The sequence below is a fragment of the Triticum dicoccoides genome, chromosome 5B (genome assembly GCF_002162155.2).
Source record: "Triticum dicoccoides isolate Atlit2015 ecotype Zavitan chromosome 5B, WEW_v2.0, whole genome shotgun sequence".
Lineage (NCBI taxonomy): Eukaryota > Viridiplantae > Streptophyta > Magnoliopsida > Poales > Poaceae > Triticum > Triticum dicoccoides.
In genome coordinates, this window is record NC_041389.1 from 404,678,520 (window position 1) to 404,695,332 (window position 16,813).

Genomic DNA, 16,813 nt, shown 5'->3' on the forward strand with positions numbered 1-16,813 from the left:
AACGGCCCGGGCAGACGCTCAGGACTTAGTGCAACGATTTATTGGTTGCCAGTTATTCGCCAACCAAAGCCAGATGCCGCCTACCGCCCTACAAACTATACCCATTACCTGGCCTTTCGCGGTCTGGGGGCTTGACATGGTCGGACCACTTAAAGGAGGAACCCACAAGCAAAAATATCTACTGGTCATGGTGGACAAATTCACCAAATGGATAGAAGCCAAGCCTGTAAAGACGGCTGAATCCGGACCAGTGATAGACTTCATATCCGGGGTCGTACATCATTACGGCGTCCCCCATAGCATCATAACCGACAACGGCACAAACTTCACGGCCGATGAAGTCAAACTTTGGTGCAAAAACATGGGCATCAAGCTCGACTATGCTTCAGTCTATCACCCTCAAACTAACGGTCAAGTCGAATGGGCCAACGGTCTCATTATGAGCGGCATCAAACCCAGACTAGTGCGATCCCTCAAGGAATCTAACACGCACTGGGTAGAGGAGCTTGACTCCGTACTCTGGGGGCTGTGGACCATGCCGAATCGCACTACCGGATTCACACCATTTTTTATGGTATACGGTGCAGAGGCAGTATTGCCATGCGACATAATCCATGACTCACCTCGAGTGCGCATGTACGAAGAAAGAGAAGCCGAGCTCGATCGGCAGGACAGCTTGGACGCATTGGAAGAGGAGCGTGATGTGGCAAAAGCTCGTTCCGCATTCTATCAACAGCAGGCTCGAAGATACCAAAGCAGAGAAGTACGGGCCAAAACCTATAACGTTGGCGAACTAGTTCTACGCCTGCCGGACAAGAAAAAGGACAAATTAAAGCCCAAATGGGAGGGCCCCTTCATCATCGACCAAGTACTGACCGGCGGAGCGTACCATCTGTGAAACACATCAGATAACCGACTCGAGCCGAACCCATGGAACGCAGCACGCCTACGAAGGTTCTACGCCTAGCGCCGGACTCCGTGTTTGTTTCCTTCCTCCGTCCCTTTGTTTTATTTTTTATTTTTATTTTTTATTGGCAGTCCGGGATTTTGTTCCTTCTCCCTACCCTTTTTTCTCACAAGTCCTTAGTGGCTTGCCTGTGCATTTTTCGCACATACCCGACGCGCTACCTGCGCTCATAATACTTGGGGGCTTCTTTACCAAGAAGCTTATATAAAACGGGCCTCATGCCCAAAACATGTGTGATGCTTCCGCATGAACCTTTTATACACCGTTATATGCATCGATATGACTTAAGTTTTGGCCAAGCTGGGTTGCCTGGCTCCTGTGTTTACCCCTACGTTCCCGTTCGTTCGGCTAGGTGGTAAAGGGAGCACCTCTGCGATTGTTACTGCCGGGTCAGCCAGATGTGTACCTCAGACTGGGTGAAGCCGAAAGCTAGCGTTCTTAAGGGAATATTCGGTCGGTGAACTAAAAGATGATCTTTCGTATTTATTCATTTGCCCCTAGATGCCTTTCTGCTATTTCTGGCAGTTCGGACATGCTCTTTAGGGCATGCCTCCCAGGGAAAGGAACCCCTAACGGAACTAGTCTCCCTGGAAGATGTTTCTTACTAACCATGTAATATAACATAACTAGTTGGGCACTTTCCTGCTAAAGCACTTATGACCCCTACGCCTTATCTCCATGCATGCCCCGGTTCTTACATAATCAAGAGGGTATTCGGACACACTCCAGACTATAGGGTCCAGAGGTCGAAGCGAAAAGGTCCGCAATGACAAACGATCTACAATCCAGCTAGAAGGCATTTTTTATGTCATTTTTACAGAGTCAATCCGACTCGGCATATTCTTCTTCAATACCATCCAACAGGCGGTCTAATTTACAGTCCTGTTGGGAATACTTTGCAGCCAGCTCCACCTGGCCATATGCTAAGCTGACCGGGATCTCCTTTCCGTCCGGACCTATAGGGCCGACCTCGGCCATCTGGTTTGGGTCAGCCTTCTGTACCGAGTCTTCACCATGGCCCAGGCCTCCCTGGCACCTTGACGGCAAGCCGATATCTTCCACAACCGGAAGCGCTGCCGCACTCCCTCCAGCTTCTTGGTAAGCTCCTCAAGGCCTTCGGGCACGGAGAGGGATGGCCACATAGCCTGGATGACGCTTTGCATTGCCTTCCAAACTCGTTCGTGTAGTTGCAACAGCTCGGGAAGAAGGTCTCTCGATGAACCGGGCATTTCCTCCGCAGGACGACCCGTCAGCAGACCTACAGACATAGCTCTGTCAATCGACTTCCTCGCTGAATCCTTTTTTCGAAGTTCAAGCACTTACTAAAAATGCCGTGTCGAAGTCGCCGATTCTCCTTCACGGTAGAAGACAGCTGAATACGAATATCTTTCAGTTCCTCGCCCAGATGGGTATTGGTGTCTTGAAGCTTGTTCTTCTCTTGCCTCACCCTCGTCAGCACGCTCTCGCCAGCCTTTAGTTGGCGTAGGAGTTGCTGCTTGTCCGGATTTACTCCGGCCTCATCTACATTATTATCGTCAGGATTGCACGCCTGCCGCATTTCAAAACGGAAGTACCTTTCGAAGCATATATTACCTGCGGGCGTCCCCTTGACGTTTTCTGAAGTGGCCAATGCGGCCTCGAGCTGGGCCTTGCACTCTTCGAGCTCCTGGGACAATTGCGTATTCTTCTTTGTAAGACACTGCATAGGACATGATCCTTCAAATAGTTATCTTCACTGTTTCAAGTCTCGGGGGCTACTGACATATATAACCTTGAATTCTACTCACCTGTATGTCTTTCACATACTGCTCCGTGGCTCTGGCTAGACCATTTTGAGCAGCACGGAGATACGCATCTCCTGTATTAAAGGCGTCTAACGCCTCTGAGGAAAAACACGCGTCACGAAGAACAGTCCGGCGACGCCTGTGGTTCAGGGTGCTCTCCACCTCTGAATTAGTGGCGGATAGCCCGTCGGCGCCCTCTGTCGGAGGAACGCCCGAGGCGCGTCCCGTGTCTGCCTCCGCTTCCGGACCCGGCCTCGAACCTTGGCCAGTGGACATAGTCCGACGGGCTCTCTTCTTTCTAAGAAAATCACGAGCATTAGCAATACTCAAGGGCATAAATCCTAGGCGTTAAATTCGCACGCCATACCATTGCGCCGGAATCTCGATCTGGTCCGCACTTCTTTTTGGCCCGCCTGGCTTCAACGGCCCTTGTTAGCTGCCCATCGTGGGCTCGGCCATCCGCCTCAAGGATTTACCCTGCGAAACGCTGTTAGTACACGACATGCAAGATAAAGCATGAGAATACTGGGACTTCGGTCTTAGTTACCTTGGAGGCTGGAAGTAGTCCGGGATAGTCGGCCGTGATGGCCACTAAGGAGTTATCCTTGCTCAATTGATGAAATACTCCATCAATCAACTCCACGCATAAGTCCGGATCTTCTTGGGAGTCCGGTTTGAGGGACCGCTCCGAGTCCTCGGGTTGTGGAGCAGGGCTATTTATTTCCTTCACAGCCTGGCGCAGCTCCTGCGTTTAAACATTACTAGTCTAAGTACTCAACTACGGGAATTTCAAAAACGGATAGGCAAGTGAAAGTGTCTGCTCACCCAACTAGGAGGATTGTACATGGAGAATCCGCCTTCCGGGTTGACACGGAGGAATTCTTCCTCTTCCCCCTTGTACAAAGCGGATAAGATTCTCGTTAAAGTGGCGGCCGAATATGGCCCCTTGCGACCGCATCGGGTAGCGTCATCCTCCCCGTTGAATTCCCACATGGGGTGGCCTCTGTATTGAAGCGGTTGCACCCCTCGCGTAATGCATATAGCCATGACCTTAATCATGGTCAGTCCGGAATGAGCCAACAACCTTATCCGGCTCATCAGGTACAGGACGTCCCTGTCAGCTTCCCTCTGAGGATTCCGTGGGCGCCAACTCAGGCACTTCTTCAACGGGGCATTATTGAACTCGGGGAGGCCGATCCGTACAGGGTCCGGTAGGGGGACGTCATCTATATAAAACCACTCCGAGGGCCAGTCTTCGGACGCCCTCTTTGGGGTGCCGGACAGATATCCGGTCCCGGCGATGCGCCATAGTTCGGCTCCGCCCACCTGATAAATAGACCCCTCCTGAGAACGGGGCACGAGGCAAAACAACCTCTTCCACAGTGCGAAATGGGCCTCGACGCCCAAGAACAGCTTGCAGAGGGCCACGAAGCCCGCGATGTGCAAAATGGAGGCAGGCGTGAGATTATGTAGCTGGAGGCCGTAGAACTCCAGCAACCCTCGGAGAAACGGATGAATTGGAAATCCTAGTCCCCTCATCAAATAAGGGACTAAGCATACCTGCTCTCCTTGAGAGGGATTGGGAATGTCCTCCGCCTGCTCTCCGCCGCTATAGGCAGCGATCCCGGCTCGAACTGGGACCATATATGCTGGGGGGAGAAGCCCCTTGGACTGAAGCACTACTAACTTGCTATGCGGGACGGAACACCGCCCCCAATCTCCGGACCGAGGGCTGGAGGGGTGAGAGGAGGAGCGGCACCGACTGGCCATGATGGAACGGATCTCTGTCAGAGGCGCTCTGATGAAGACTCACGGAGGGATGATGGTGCGAATTGGATCTAAATCCCCGTCTCTTTTATGGGCGGCTCATTAACGCAACCGGGGGGGGGGGTAAGTGAAAAGAAAACCCCATGGCTTTTCGCATTCGTTTGACGCATGGAAGATGGTCATTATGGGGCACAGAAGCCGAGGAGGACAACACGCACTAGAAGCCGAACACTATTCAACGGATACAGAGAATTTGCAGGAGAACCCGCCTTGCAATGCCGAAGACAACTTGCGCACCGGACTCGTCGTCATTTAATCCTGGTTCGGGGCTACTGAGGGAGTCCTGGATTAGGGGGTATCCGGATGGCCGGACTAAGACCTTTGGCCGGACTCCCGGACTATGAAGATACAAGATTGAAGACTCCGTCCCGTGTCCGGATGGGACTTTCCTTGGCATGGAAGGCAAGCTTGGCGATACGATATGAAGATCTCCTCCCATTGTAACCGACTCTGTGTAACCCTAGCCCTGTCCGGTGTCTATATAAACCGGAGAGTTTTAGTCCGTAGGACGAACAACAATCATACCATAGGCTAGCTTCTAGGGTTTAGCCACTCCGATCTCGTGGTAGATCTACTCTTGTACTACCCATATCATCAATATTAATCAAGCAGGAGTAGGGTTTTACCTCCATCGAGAGGGCCCGAACCTGGGTAAAAACATCATGTCCCTTGTCTCCTGTTACCATCCGCCTAGACGCACAGTTCGGGACCCCATACCCGAGATCCGCCGGTTTTGACACCGACACTCTCATTGACAGCTGGGACCCGTCAGATTTGTTGGCTGACTTGTGGGCCTACTAAACAGACGTGTATGTAGGGCTTTGTCAACTTAATCAACAAATGATTCTAGCAGCTGGACCGTTGGATGTTAATCCAACAGCGGTGCTCCTTCTTCAACCTCTGTTCTTGCTCCTGTCTTCCATGGGCAGCAATGCTGCCGTGCACCCGAACCAGTCAAGTTTCCCACTCCTCTCCATCTGCGACTCCACTGCCGCGTCTTCCCCATCTCCGGATCGTTCTAGTCTGGGGCCTCGTCGTTGTTCACCAGCCTTGGTGCGCACAACACGGTGTGGTCAATGTGGTCAACAAGCGAGAGTCATCGGAAGATGACTGTACGTGAGAGGCTGACAGTGGTGACGCACCACGCCCATGGACGCATGCATGCAGCTGCATCCTTTTTACCCTAAAACTAATGTTTTCTCCCCCTGACTGCTGGGACCCAGCAGTTACATCTTCGCACACAAGGAAGTGCGTCCATATTACGGGCAAAAAAATGATTCGCCCCCTTACTACTGGGATCCACCAGCTACATCTTCGCACGCAAGGAAGTGCCTGATAGTCGGGACCCACCTGGTCGAAGCGTACATAGTGTTGTCATTCTGGTCACGAATGTGTACGTACATACTGGTCGATCGGTCTGTCTGCAGGCTGCAGCGATGAACAATGGCCGTGTAAGGAAGGACACATGACGTAGTAGAGGCACGCACGTAGCATGTCACGCAGTCCCGTTAATATCGTGTACACGTACGTACAACGGCCAGGGTGCAAGATTATAAATACGGCCACGTATGTACATACAGGCGGGGTCTCGAACGCCTACTCGTGCATACGTATGGCCAAGGCTCGTGTACATGGCTAGGTCGGAACGGAGAAACTGTGTCATCGTCGTGTTCCTGGGGAGGCAACGGAATGCGTCTTGTTCATCGGGAGGTAACGTAATACATCGTGTTCATCGGGAGCCAACTGGCTTGGACGGAATAGCCGATCGAAACGGGGCCTGGCGTATCACAGAACGGAGGAAACGGCCTTGTGTTCGACCGGCCACGGTCGAAACGAGATCCTGTTCATCGGGAGGGGTCTGGCGTACCGCAAAACGAAGGAAACAAACTTCTGTTGGACCTCCTACAGTCGAAACGGGGTCTTGATGATCGGGAGGGGTGTGGCGTACCGCAAAACGGAGGAAACTGACTTGTGATGGAGTGCTACGGTCGAAACGGGGGTCCTGTTCATCGGGAGGGGTGTGGCGTACCGCAAAACAGGACTCCACGAGATAATGTCCATCTCCACCGTCGACCTCCTCCAGCCTCCACGGGCTACTGTTCATCGACCGTCGACCTCCTCCAGCCTCCACCTGCGACTGTTCATCCACGGGCTCCTGTTCATCCAGCCTCCACCGCATGCTCCTCCACCGGCTATTGTTCAAGCAACCCTCTCCACGGGGTCCTGTTCAACCGCCCCTCCACGGGCTACTGTTCATCCAGCCCTCCATCGACTACTGTTCATCCAGCCCTCCACGGGGGTCCTGTTCATCCACGCCAACCGGCTCGATCGGGGTCCTGTTCATCCAGAGGCAACACCGCGGGGTCCTGTTCATCCACCTCCACCGGGAACTGTTCATCCAAACCCCCCAACAATGCTCACTGTTCATCAAGGGAAGGAGGCAGTAGGGTTTGATCGGCTTCAGTTAGCAGCAGTAGCGAAGGAATCACTCGGGTTCAGTTAACAGCAAGGGATCGATCGCTCGGGTTCAGTAACGTAGCTAGTGCAATCACTCGGGTTCAGTTAGAGCCCAACGCCTCGCTCGGGTTCAGTTAGAACCCAACGCCTGGCACACACGTGCTTATGTGTACGAGAGAAACACGCATCGCTTGGCCCTCGACCACCCACCGTAACCGGTAACTCGCCGAAATTTTCCTCGCCCTCGCTTTTACCATCGTTTTTTCCATCATGGACGGCTCAAAGAATGACATGTAGCTGCGTCTCCGGCCCGCCCAGGACGAAAAGCCCATTTTCTGTCATGGTTTTTTGTCATAGAAGTAGGAGCCCACCACATCTATGATGATACCAGGTTTTGTGATAATTATCGTCATAGAAGTGTCATAAGCATGACAGGAAAAAATTCGTTCGGCCCAAAATGTCACGGATTTGTCTTTTTTTGTAGTGTGTGCTGATAACTCTGAGAAAACGGATTTTTTGAATTTGATCGAGCAATTTGTTGCTGGTAAGCTCAGTCTTGAGGGCATCAATGGTTCACTAATAACTCTTATACCTAAAATGATTGCTCCTCAAGGTCCTGGAGATTTCAGGCCAATCTCTTTGACCAACACATGCCTAAAGTTCTTAACTAAGTTACTTGCTAATAGGCTGCAGTTGGTGATCCTCAAATGTATCCACAATAATCAGTATGGGTTTCTGAAATCAAGGTCCATTCAAGATTGTCTGGCGTGGGCTTTTGAGTACATCCATCAGTGCAAGCAATCTGGGAGACCTATACTGATTCTGAAGCTGGATTTTGCTAAGGCTTTCGATATGATTGAGCATAAGGCCATCTTGTTAATCTTGCAGCAGAAGGGCTTTGATGCTAAATGGTTAGCCTTGGTAAAGGAAATCTTATCTTCTTGGTCTTCTTCGGTTTTGTTAAATGGGGTGCCAGGCAAGCAGTTCCAGTGCAAGTGTGGTGTTAGGCAAGGAGGCCCTCTATCTCCTCTGCCTTTTGTAACCGCAGCTGATCTTCTACAGTCCGTGGTCAACAGAATGTTGGCTGATGGAGTCCTCACTTTGCCAATCCCCTCCCATGATCCAGATTTTCCAATCATCCAATATGCTGATGATACTATTTTAATTGTACCTGCAGTGGACTCCCAACTCATTGCACTCAAGGAAATGTTGGTTGTTTTCTATGCCTCCACTAGTCTCAAGGTGAATTTTCAGAAATCTACAATGGTGCCTGAGGGAGTCCTGGATTAGGGGGTGTCCGGATGGCTGGACTATGACCTTTGGCCGGACTCCCGTACTATGAAGATACAAGATTGAAGACTTTGTCCCGTGTCCGGATAGGACTTTCCTTGGCGTGGAAGGAAAGCTTGGCGATATGGATATGTAGATCTCCTACCATTGTAACCGACTCTATGTAACCCTAGCCCTCTCCGATGTCTATATAAAGCGGAGAGTTTTAGTCCGTAGGACACACAACAATCATACCATAGGCTAGCTTCTAGGGTTTAGCCTCTCTGATCTCGTGGTAGATCAACTCTTGTACTACCCATATCATCAATATTAATCAAGCAGGAGTAGGGTTTTACCTCCATCGAGAGGGCCTGAACCTGGGTAAAAACATCATGTCCCTTGTCTTCTGTTACCATCCGCCTAGACGCACAGTTCGGGACCCCCTACCCGAGATCCACCGGTTTGGACACCGACATTGGTGCTTTCATTGAGAGTTCCTCTGTGTCGTCACCTTTAGGTCCGATGGCTTCTTCGATCATCAATCACGACGCGGTCCAGGGTGAGACTTTTCTCCCCGGACAGATCTTCGTATTCGGCGGCTTCACACTGCGGGCCAATTCGCTTGGCCATTTGGAGAAGATCGAAAGCTACGCAACTGGCCATCAGGTCAGGTTTGGAAGCTTAAACTACACGGCCGACATCCGCGGGGACTTGATATTCGACGGATTCGAGCCACGGCCGAGCGCGCCGCACTGTCACGATGGGCATGATCTAGCTCTGCCGCCGGACAGCGCCCAGAGCGCCGCTCAGGTGTCCGGTCTGACCATTAGCTCGGAGCCGACTGCGCCAGTCGGGGACGGACGGTTGGACGCCGCCCCAGGAGCCGCAATCTCTACGGCGATAGAGCCGAATACCAGCCTAGTCCTTTGCGAGGCCTGTGACTCCAAGGTGCCGGACTCCGTTCCAGACTCCGAATCTTCCGCACCCCTTCCGATCGAACCCGATTGGGCTCCAATCATGGAGTTCACCGCCGCGGACGTCTTTCAGCACTCGCCCTTTGGCGATATCCTGAATTCACTAAAGTCTCTCTCTTTGTTAGGAGAGCCCTGGCCGGACTATGGTCAGCATGGTTGGGATGCAGATGACGAAGAAATTCAAAACCCACCCACCACCCACTTTGTAGCCACTGTCGATGATCGAACTGACATGCTCGACTTCGACTCCAAAGACATCAACGGTATGGACGCCGATGAAGGAGACGACCAAGAACCAGCACCTATAGGGCACTGGAAAGCCACCTCGTCATATGACATATACATGGTGGACACCCCCAAAGCAGGGGATGGCGATGAAAAAACGGAGGACGACCCCTCCAAGAAGCAACCCAAGCACCGACATCCGCGACGCCGCTCTAAATCCCGCCAAAGCAAAAATGGCGAGTCCGGCACTGGAGACAACAACACCCCGGACAGTGTCGAAGACAACCCCCTCCAGCAGGATTCAGCGCAGGAGGACGGAGGAGCCAGCCCTCATGAGAGAGCGGCAGACAGGGAGGTCGAGGACGACAATTATATGCCTCCTTCCGAAGACGAGGCAAGCCTCGACGATGACGAATTCGTCGTGCCAGAGGATCCCGTCGAACAAGAGCATTTCAAACGCAGCCTTATGGCCACGGCAAGAAGCCTCAAGAAAAAACAGCAGCAGCTTAGAGCTGACCAAGACTTGCTAGCCGATAGATGGACTGAAGTCCTGGCGGCCGAAGAGTATAAACTCGAACGCCCCTCCAAGAGCTACCCAAAGCGCAGGCTGCTACCCCAAATAGAGGAGGAAGCAACTAAACATACATCACCAGCGTACGATGCGCCCGATCGGCCACCCCGTGGCCGCGATAGAGAGGCCTTTCGGCCCTCAACTCAAGCCGCACCCCAGCGCCGCTCCAAAAATACCAGAGCACGGGGAAACGCAACAGACCTGCGAGACATATTGGAGGATAAGGCAAGGCAAACAAGATCGATCTATGGATCGCGTGGGCGCCCCACGTCACGTGACGATAACCGTCACGCCGGATATGATAAATACGACCAGGCCGAACACAACAGACAAAGCTCATCCAAGCTACGTCGCGATATAGCCCAGTACAGGGGCGCCGCACACCCACTATGCTTCACAGACGAAGTAATGGATCATCAAATCCCCGAGGGTTTTAAACCCGTAAACATTGAATCATACGATGGCACAATAGATCCCGCGGTATGGATCGAGGATTATCTCCTTCATATCCACATGTCCCGTGGTGATGATCTACACGCCATCAAATACCTCCCGCTCAAGCTTAAAGGACCAGCTCGGCATTGGCTTAACAGCCTGCCAGCAGAGTCAATTAGTTGCTGGGAGGACCTGGAATCCGCATTCCTTGACAACTTCCAGGGCACTTACGTGCGACCACCAGACGCCGATGACCTAAGCCACATAATCCAGCAGCCAGAGGAATTGGCCAGACAATTCTGGACACGGTTCCTAACCAAGAAAAATCAAATAGTCGACTGTCCGGACGCAGAGGCCCTTGCAGCCTTCAGGCACAACATCCGAGACGAATGGCTTGCCCGGCACCTAGGACAGGAAAAGCCGAAATCTATGGCAGCCCTCACGACACTCATGACCCGCTTTTGCGCGGGAGAAGACAGCTGGCTAGCTCATAGCAATAACATAACCAAGAGCCCTGGCAATTCGGATACCAAGGACAAAAATGGCAGGTCACGTCGCAACAAGCACAAGCGCCGCATTAACGGCGACAATACTGAGGATACGGCAGTTAATGCCGGATTCAGAGGCTCTAAACCCGGTCAGCGGAAGAAGCCATTCAAAAGAAACCCTCCGGGCCCATCCAGTTTAGACCGGATACTCGATCGCTCGTGCCAGATACACGGCACCCCTGAACAACCAGCCAACCACACCAACAGGGATTGTTGGGTGTTCAAGCAGGCAGGCAAGTTAAGTACCGAAACCAGAGACAAGGGGCTGCATAGCGATGATGAGGAGGAGCCCCGGCCGCCGAACAACAGAGGACAGAAGGGCTTCCCCCCGCAAGTGCGGACGGTGAACATGATATACGCAACCCATATCCCCAAAAGGGAGCGGAAGCATGCTCTCAAGGACGTCTATGCGTTGGAGCCAGTCGCCCCAAAGTTCAACCCATGGTCCTCCTGCCCGATCACTTGATCGAAGGGACCACCCCACTAGCATCCGTCATGGAGGATTCGCCGCATTGGTCCTAGACCCAATCATTGACGGATTTCACCTCACTAGAGTCCTCATGGATGGCGGCAGCAGCCTGAACCTGCTTTATCAGGATACAGTGCAAAAAATGGGTATAGATCCCTCAAGGATTAAACCCACAAAGACAACCTTTAAAGGCATCATACCAGGTGTAGAAGCCAGCTGTACAGGCTCGCTTACACTCGAAGTGGTCTTCGGATCCCCGGATAATTTCCGAAGCGAAGAGTTAATCTTCGACATAGTCCCATTCCGTAGTGGCTATCACGCCCTGCTCGGACGAACCGCATTTGCAAAATTCAATGTGGTGCCGCACTACGCATATCTCAAGGTCAAGATGCCAGGCCCTCGCGGAGTCATTACGGTAAATGGCAACACCGAACGCTCTCTCCGAATGGAGGAGCACACGGCGGCCCTGGCGGCGGAAGTACAAAGTAGCCTCTCAAGGAAATTCTCCACTCCGGGTGTTAAACGTCCGGACAACGTCAAGCGCGCCCGAAGTAACCTACAACAAAACCGGCTGGCACGTTCCGAGCAAGCATAGCAGTGCGGCCCCAACCCCAGCCCTCACCAGATGGCGATAGCGGTACCACGCGTACATAATTACGCTTTGGAAATACCATGGGCATAAGGGGAGGGGCTCAACCACGGCACGCCCAGAATGCGGCTCAACCGCACTAGGGGCTCCCGATTCTGTCGTTTCCTTTTTATATACTTTCAGGACCCAACTATCCGGAAGGCCTGTCCGGCAATACACTCGCCGAACACACGATGCAACAGCCAGGGAGAGAACAAGCCACGTCAAATGTCCAGGTGGTCTCTATAACGAGCTAAATACCTGTTTTACTTAAAGTCTCGCAGCTTGCCCCTGGAGGGGGACATGTCAAATAATCCCATCTCTTGCTTATCGCACTATTTGTATCGTTCTGCTTTCCTAGCACCCCATTTTAATAAACAATACATAGCTCTTATCTATTATTGTATTCATCTATTCTTATACAAATATTTTTAGTCATGACATTATGCAACCATACACTTTGGTACGACCAATACACCAGGGGCTTAAGCACCCCATAACACGGTGTGAGAAGACCGAACACTCTCATGAGTACGGCACCCCGAACTTATAGCACTATATGCATCGGCTCCGAATCATGTCTTGGGTCAATAGTTGGGTTTGCCCGGCTCCCATGTTTTGGTACCTTACGTTCCGCAATGTTGGCTAAGGTAGCGCTGGGAGAACTACTGCGATTGTGCCCCAGTTGAGCTAGGTTAACACCTCAGTAGAGAAAGCTAAAACTGACCGTCATGATAGTGCGAGAGACCGATCGCTGTTCGCGAGGTTTTTCGAGTCCCTAAAGACTTATGCCGCTTAGAGCGAGGAGCCGGATTTATCTGGCCTAGGCGTGGATAGCGCCCCGAACTCAGTCTTCCGAATACTAGGGGCTTCGTCGAAATTTAAAACTATAGAATTCTATGGCTAAGTGAGAGTGATAAAGCACTATAAGTCCGATGGCCTTGTTCGTTGTGCTGAGTGCCTCCCAAGATGGACCCAAGAATGGGAACAAGAGTGCTCAGGTTTATCCCGAACACCCCAGCACTCGTGGCATGGGGGTAGAAGCCGACGACTTGCATCTCTCAGATTTGATAAACGACCGCACAGAAGGTAATATTTTAAATTAGCAAGCGTTGCTTAGCGCATATGAACAAAGTTTTCAGCGTACAGGATAACAGATGCGAGTCTACTCAAAAATTACATCTTTGGAGCATTCACCCGCTATAAGGCGGGCACCATTCAGGACGCCCTCATAATATATCTCGGGCTTGCGATACTCCTTGCTCGGCGGTGGCGCGTCCGTCACAAGCTTCTCGGTGTCCATCTTGCCCCAGTGCACTTTAGCACGGGCAAGGGCCCGACGGGCACCTTCAATACAGACGGAGCGCTTGATGACTTCAATCCATGGACAGGCGTCCACCAGCCGCCGCACCAGACCGAAGTAGCTCCCAGGCATGGCTTTTCTAGGCCACAGCCGAACTATGAGTCCCTTCATGGCCTGTTCGGCCACCTTGTGGAGCTCGACCAGCTGCTTCAGCTAGTCGCTCTGGGGCACCGGATGTCCGGCCTCAGCATATTGAGACCAGAACACCTTTTCCGCCGAGCTCCCCTCCTCGGCTCAGTAGAACGCGGCAGCATCAGACACACTACGGGGCAGATCGACGAACGCTCCTGGAGAGCTCCGAATTCGGGTAAGTAACAGATAATTCACTTTTATATGCTTGCTTTGCATAAAGAATGCCTTATCCACCGCTATCTTCTTTATCGCCTCGATCTCCTGGAGGGCCTTCTAGGCTTCAGCCTTAGCGGTTTTGGCACTCTCAAGAGCCAAGGCGAGCTCGGACTCTCGAGTCTTCGAGTCACGCTCCAAACTCTCGTGTTTCTCCACGAGAGCCTGGAGCTCTTGCCGCACCTCTGCCACCCGCGCCTCCTACTTCTCTCGCTCGGTGCGCTCCAAGGCCGCGTTGTTTTCGGCCTTGGACACCGCTACCTTCAGGGTCACCACCTCGGTCGTGGCCCCTGCAATACCCATGTTATTCCCGTCATTTTTTGTAACCAAATCCTTTCTATAAGGTATTACTTCAATAAGGTATTACTTATCTTCCTTGTCCTCGAGCTGCTTCTTGGCACGGCCGAGCTCGTTCTCGGACCGCTCGAGGTTCTGCTTCAATGCGTCGACCTCCGCAGTCAGTGCGGCAGAGGTCAGTAGCGCAGCCTGCATTCGCATATTGACATATTTATGTTAGACTCCTGCGTATATCTTTTTAGATCCTTAGCTCGGCTTTTCTTTCAGAACACCAAATTGAGCATCAGGGGCTACTGTCTATGCGGTAATATTCTTACATATCTTAAAGCTTACCTCAAAGCCTGTTAGCAGGCTGGTACAGGCTTCTGTCAGCCCGCTCTTGGCGGACTGAACCTTCTGAATCACCGCACTCATAACAGTGCGGTGTTCCTCGTCGATGGAGGCGCCGTTAAGCACCTCTAGCAAATTGTCTGGCGCCTCTGGTTGGACTGAGGCCGCCGGCGTCGTAGGCTCGCCCTTCTTACGGAGGCGCCGCCTGCCAGACTCCGAAACCACTGAAGGTTCTGGAGCGGCGTCCGGCCCAGGGCCGAACTTAGATCCCTCTGGGGCTTTACCCCCTTCGGGCCTGGAGTTCGGGAGGTCGCCTTGCGGCGCCTCCAGGACCACCTCCTCCTGGTTTAGTCCCTTTTGGGACTCCACCTCGGCGTCGTCCGTAGGGAGAGGGGAGGAGGCCGTCGGAAGTGAAGCGCTATTCACGTCCGACGAATCCAGGGAGCCGCTCGACGAATCGCCGGGCTGAGCCTTGGGCGGACTGCATGATTGAATTCGGCGTCAGAAGGAACCATACATTAGAGGAGCGCCATGAGTTATTCTGGTATCCGGATACTTACGATTTTGCCAGGGGCTTAACCCTGGATGGCCATTCCTCCCCGCCGTCTTCGGCATCGGAGGCGTAGTCCGGCAGAAGGGTCCCCCCCTTCTTGGACCCTCTGGCCGCCCCAGTTGGGGCGGCCTTCCTTTTCTTTCCTCCCCCCGTTGGAGGGGGAGAGGCTTCTTCTTCTTCCTCCTCCTCGTCCTTAGAGGCGGAGGGTGCTTCGGGGTTGTCAGGCGATGAATCCGACACCACCAGGCGTCGGGAACTCTTTCGAGTCCCCGTGGCCTTCTTCTTGGCCTTCTTCTCCGGCACCACGTGGGGTGCCGGAACCAGCAGCTTTGTCAAACGAGCATCCGCTGGGTCTTCGGGCAAAGGAGCCGGACAGTTGATCTGTCCAGCCTTCTTCTGCCAGTCCTGTTAAAGGGATGGGAGTTTAGATCCCGCATAGAGTCAAACTATGGAAAACAAATACCCCGTAATGGGAAAATTAAGCTTACCGCACTGGCTTGGCGCTTCGCGCAGAATCCGCGATCCTCGGTGATGGGAGGGTGGACCTCGGAGCTCTTGAAAAGCACCTTCCAGGCATCTTCGTGCGTTGTATCGAAGAATCTGGACAAAGTTTGGTGCTAAGCCGGGTCGAATTCCCACAGATTAAAGGCCCGTCGTTGACACGGGAGGATCCAGCGGAAAAGCATGACCTGGACTACGATGACGAGTTTGACCTTCCTGTCTATTAGATCTTTGACGCAGGTTTGAAGTCCGGTCACCTCTGCCGAACTTCCCCACAACAGGCCCGTCTCTTTCCAAGATGTGAGCCGTGTGGGGATGCCAGATTGGAATTCGGGGGCCACTGCCCATTTAGGGTCACGCGGCTCGGTGATATAGAACCACCCCGATTGCCACCCTTTGATGGTCTCTACGAAGGCGTCCTCGAGCCATGTAACGTTAGCTATCTTGCCCACCATGGCGCCTTCGCATTCTGCTTGGCGGCCGCCCACGACCTTCGGCTTGACGCTGAAGATCTTCAGCCATAGGCCAAAGTGAGGCTGGATGCGGAGGATGGCCTCACACACGACGATAAACGCCGAGATGTTGAGGATGAAGTTCGGGGCCAGATCGTGGAAGTCTAGGCCGTAGTAGAACATGAGCCCCCAAACGAACGGGTGAAGAGGAAAGCCCAGTCCACGGAGGAAATGGGGGATAAACATGACCCTCTCATGGGGCCCAGGGGTGGGGATGAGTTGCCCCTCATCTGGAAGCCGGTGCGCGATGTCGTCAGACAAGTATCCGGCCTTCCTCAACTTTTTGATTTGCCCCTCCGTGACGGAGGAGGCCATCCATCTACCTCCCGCTTCGGACATGATTGGAGAAAGGTTGAGGTGGGAAGTGCGGACTTGGGCGCTGGAGCTCGAGTGCGCAGGGATGGATAAGCAAAGGAGGAGGAAGGCGTAAATGGAAAGGGTGAATCCTTATCCCCTTATATGGGCGGCCGAAACTATAAGCCCCCACCAGCCTAATAAAGCTCGCTTATCTCCCAAGCGCCACGGTTAATGGCGTGGTTGGGTTACCCACACCCGTATTGATGAGAATCCTGGAATAAGGGGACACGATCTCTGCTTTGACAAGACGTGCCAAGGAAACCGCCTCGCTAAACGCGCTGAGGTGGAACAGTAAAATGATTCGAATAAAGGCTTGGCCATGGTGTGATGTCACGTTGCGGAATGCGTCAGCAGATTAGATTGGTGCATATATTATTCTCTCTGTGGTGGTATGTGGAACT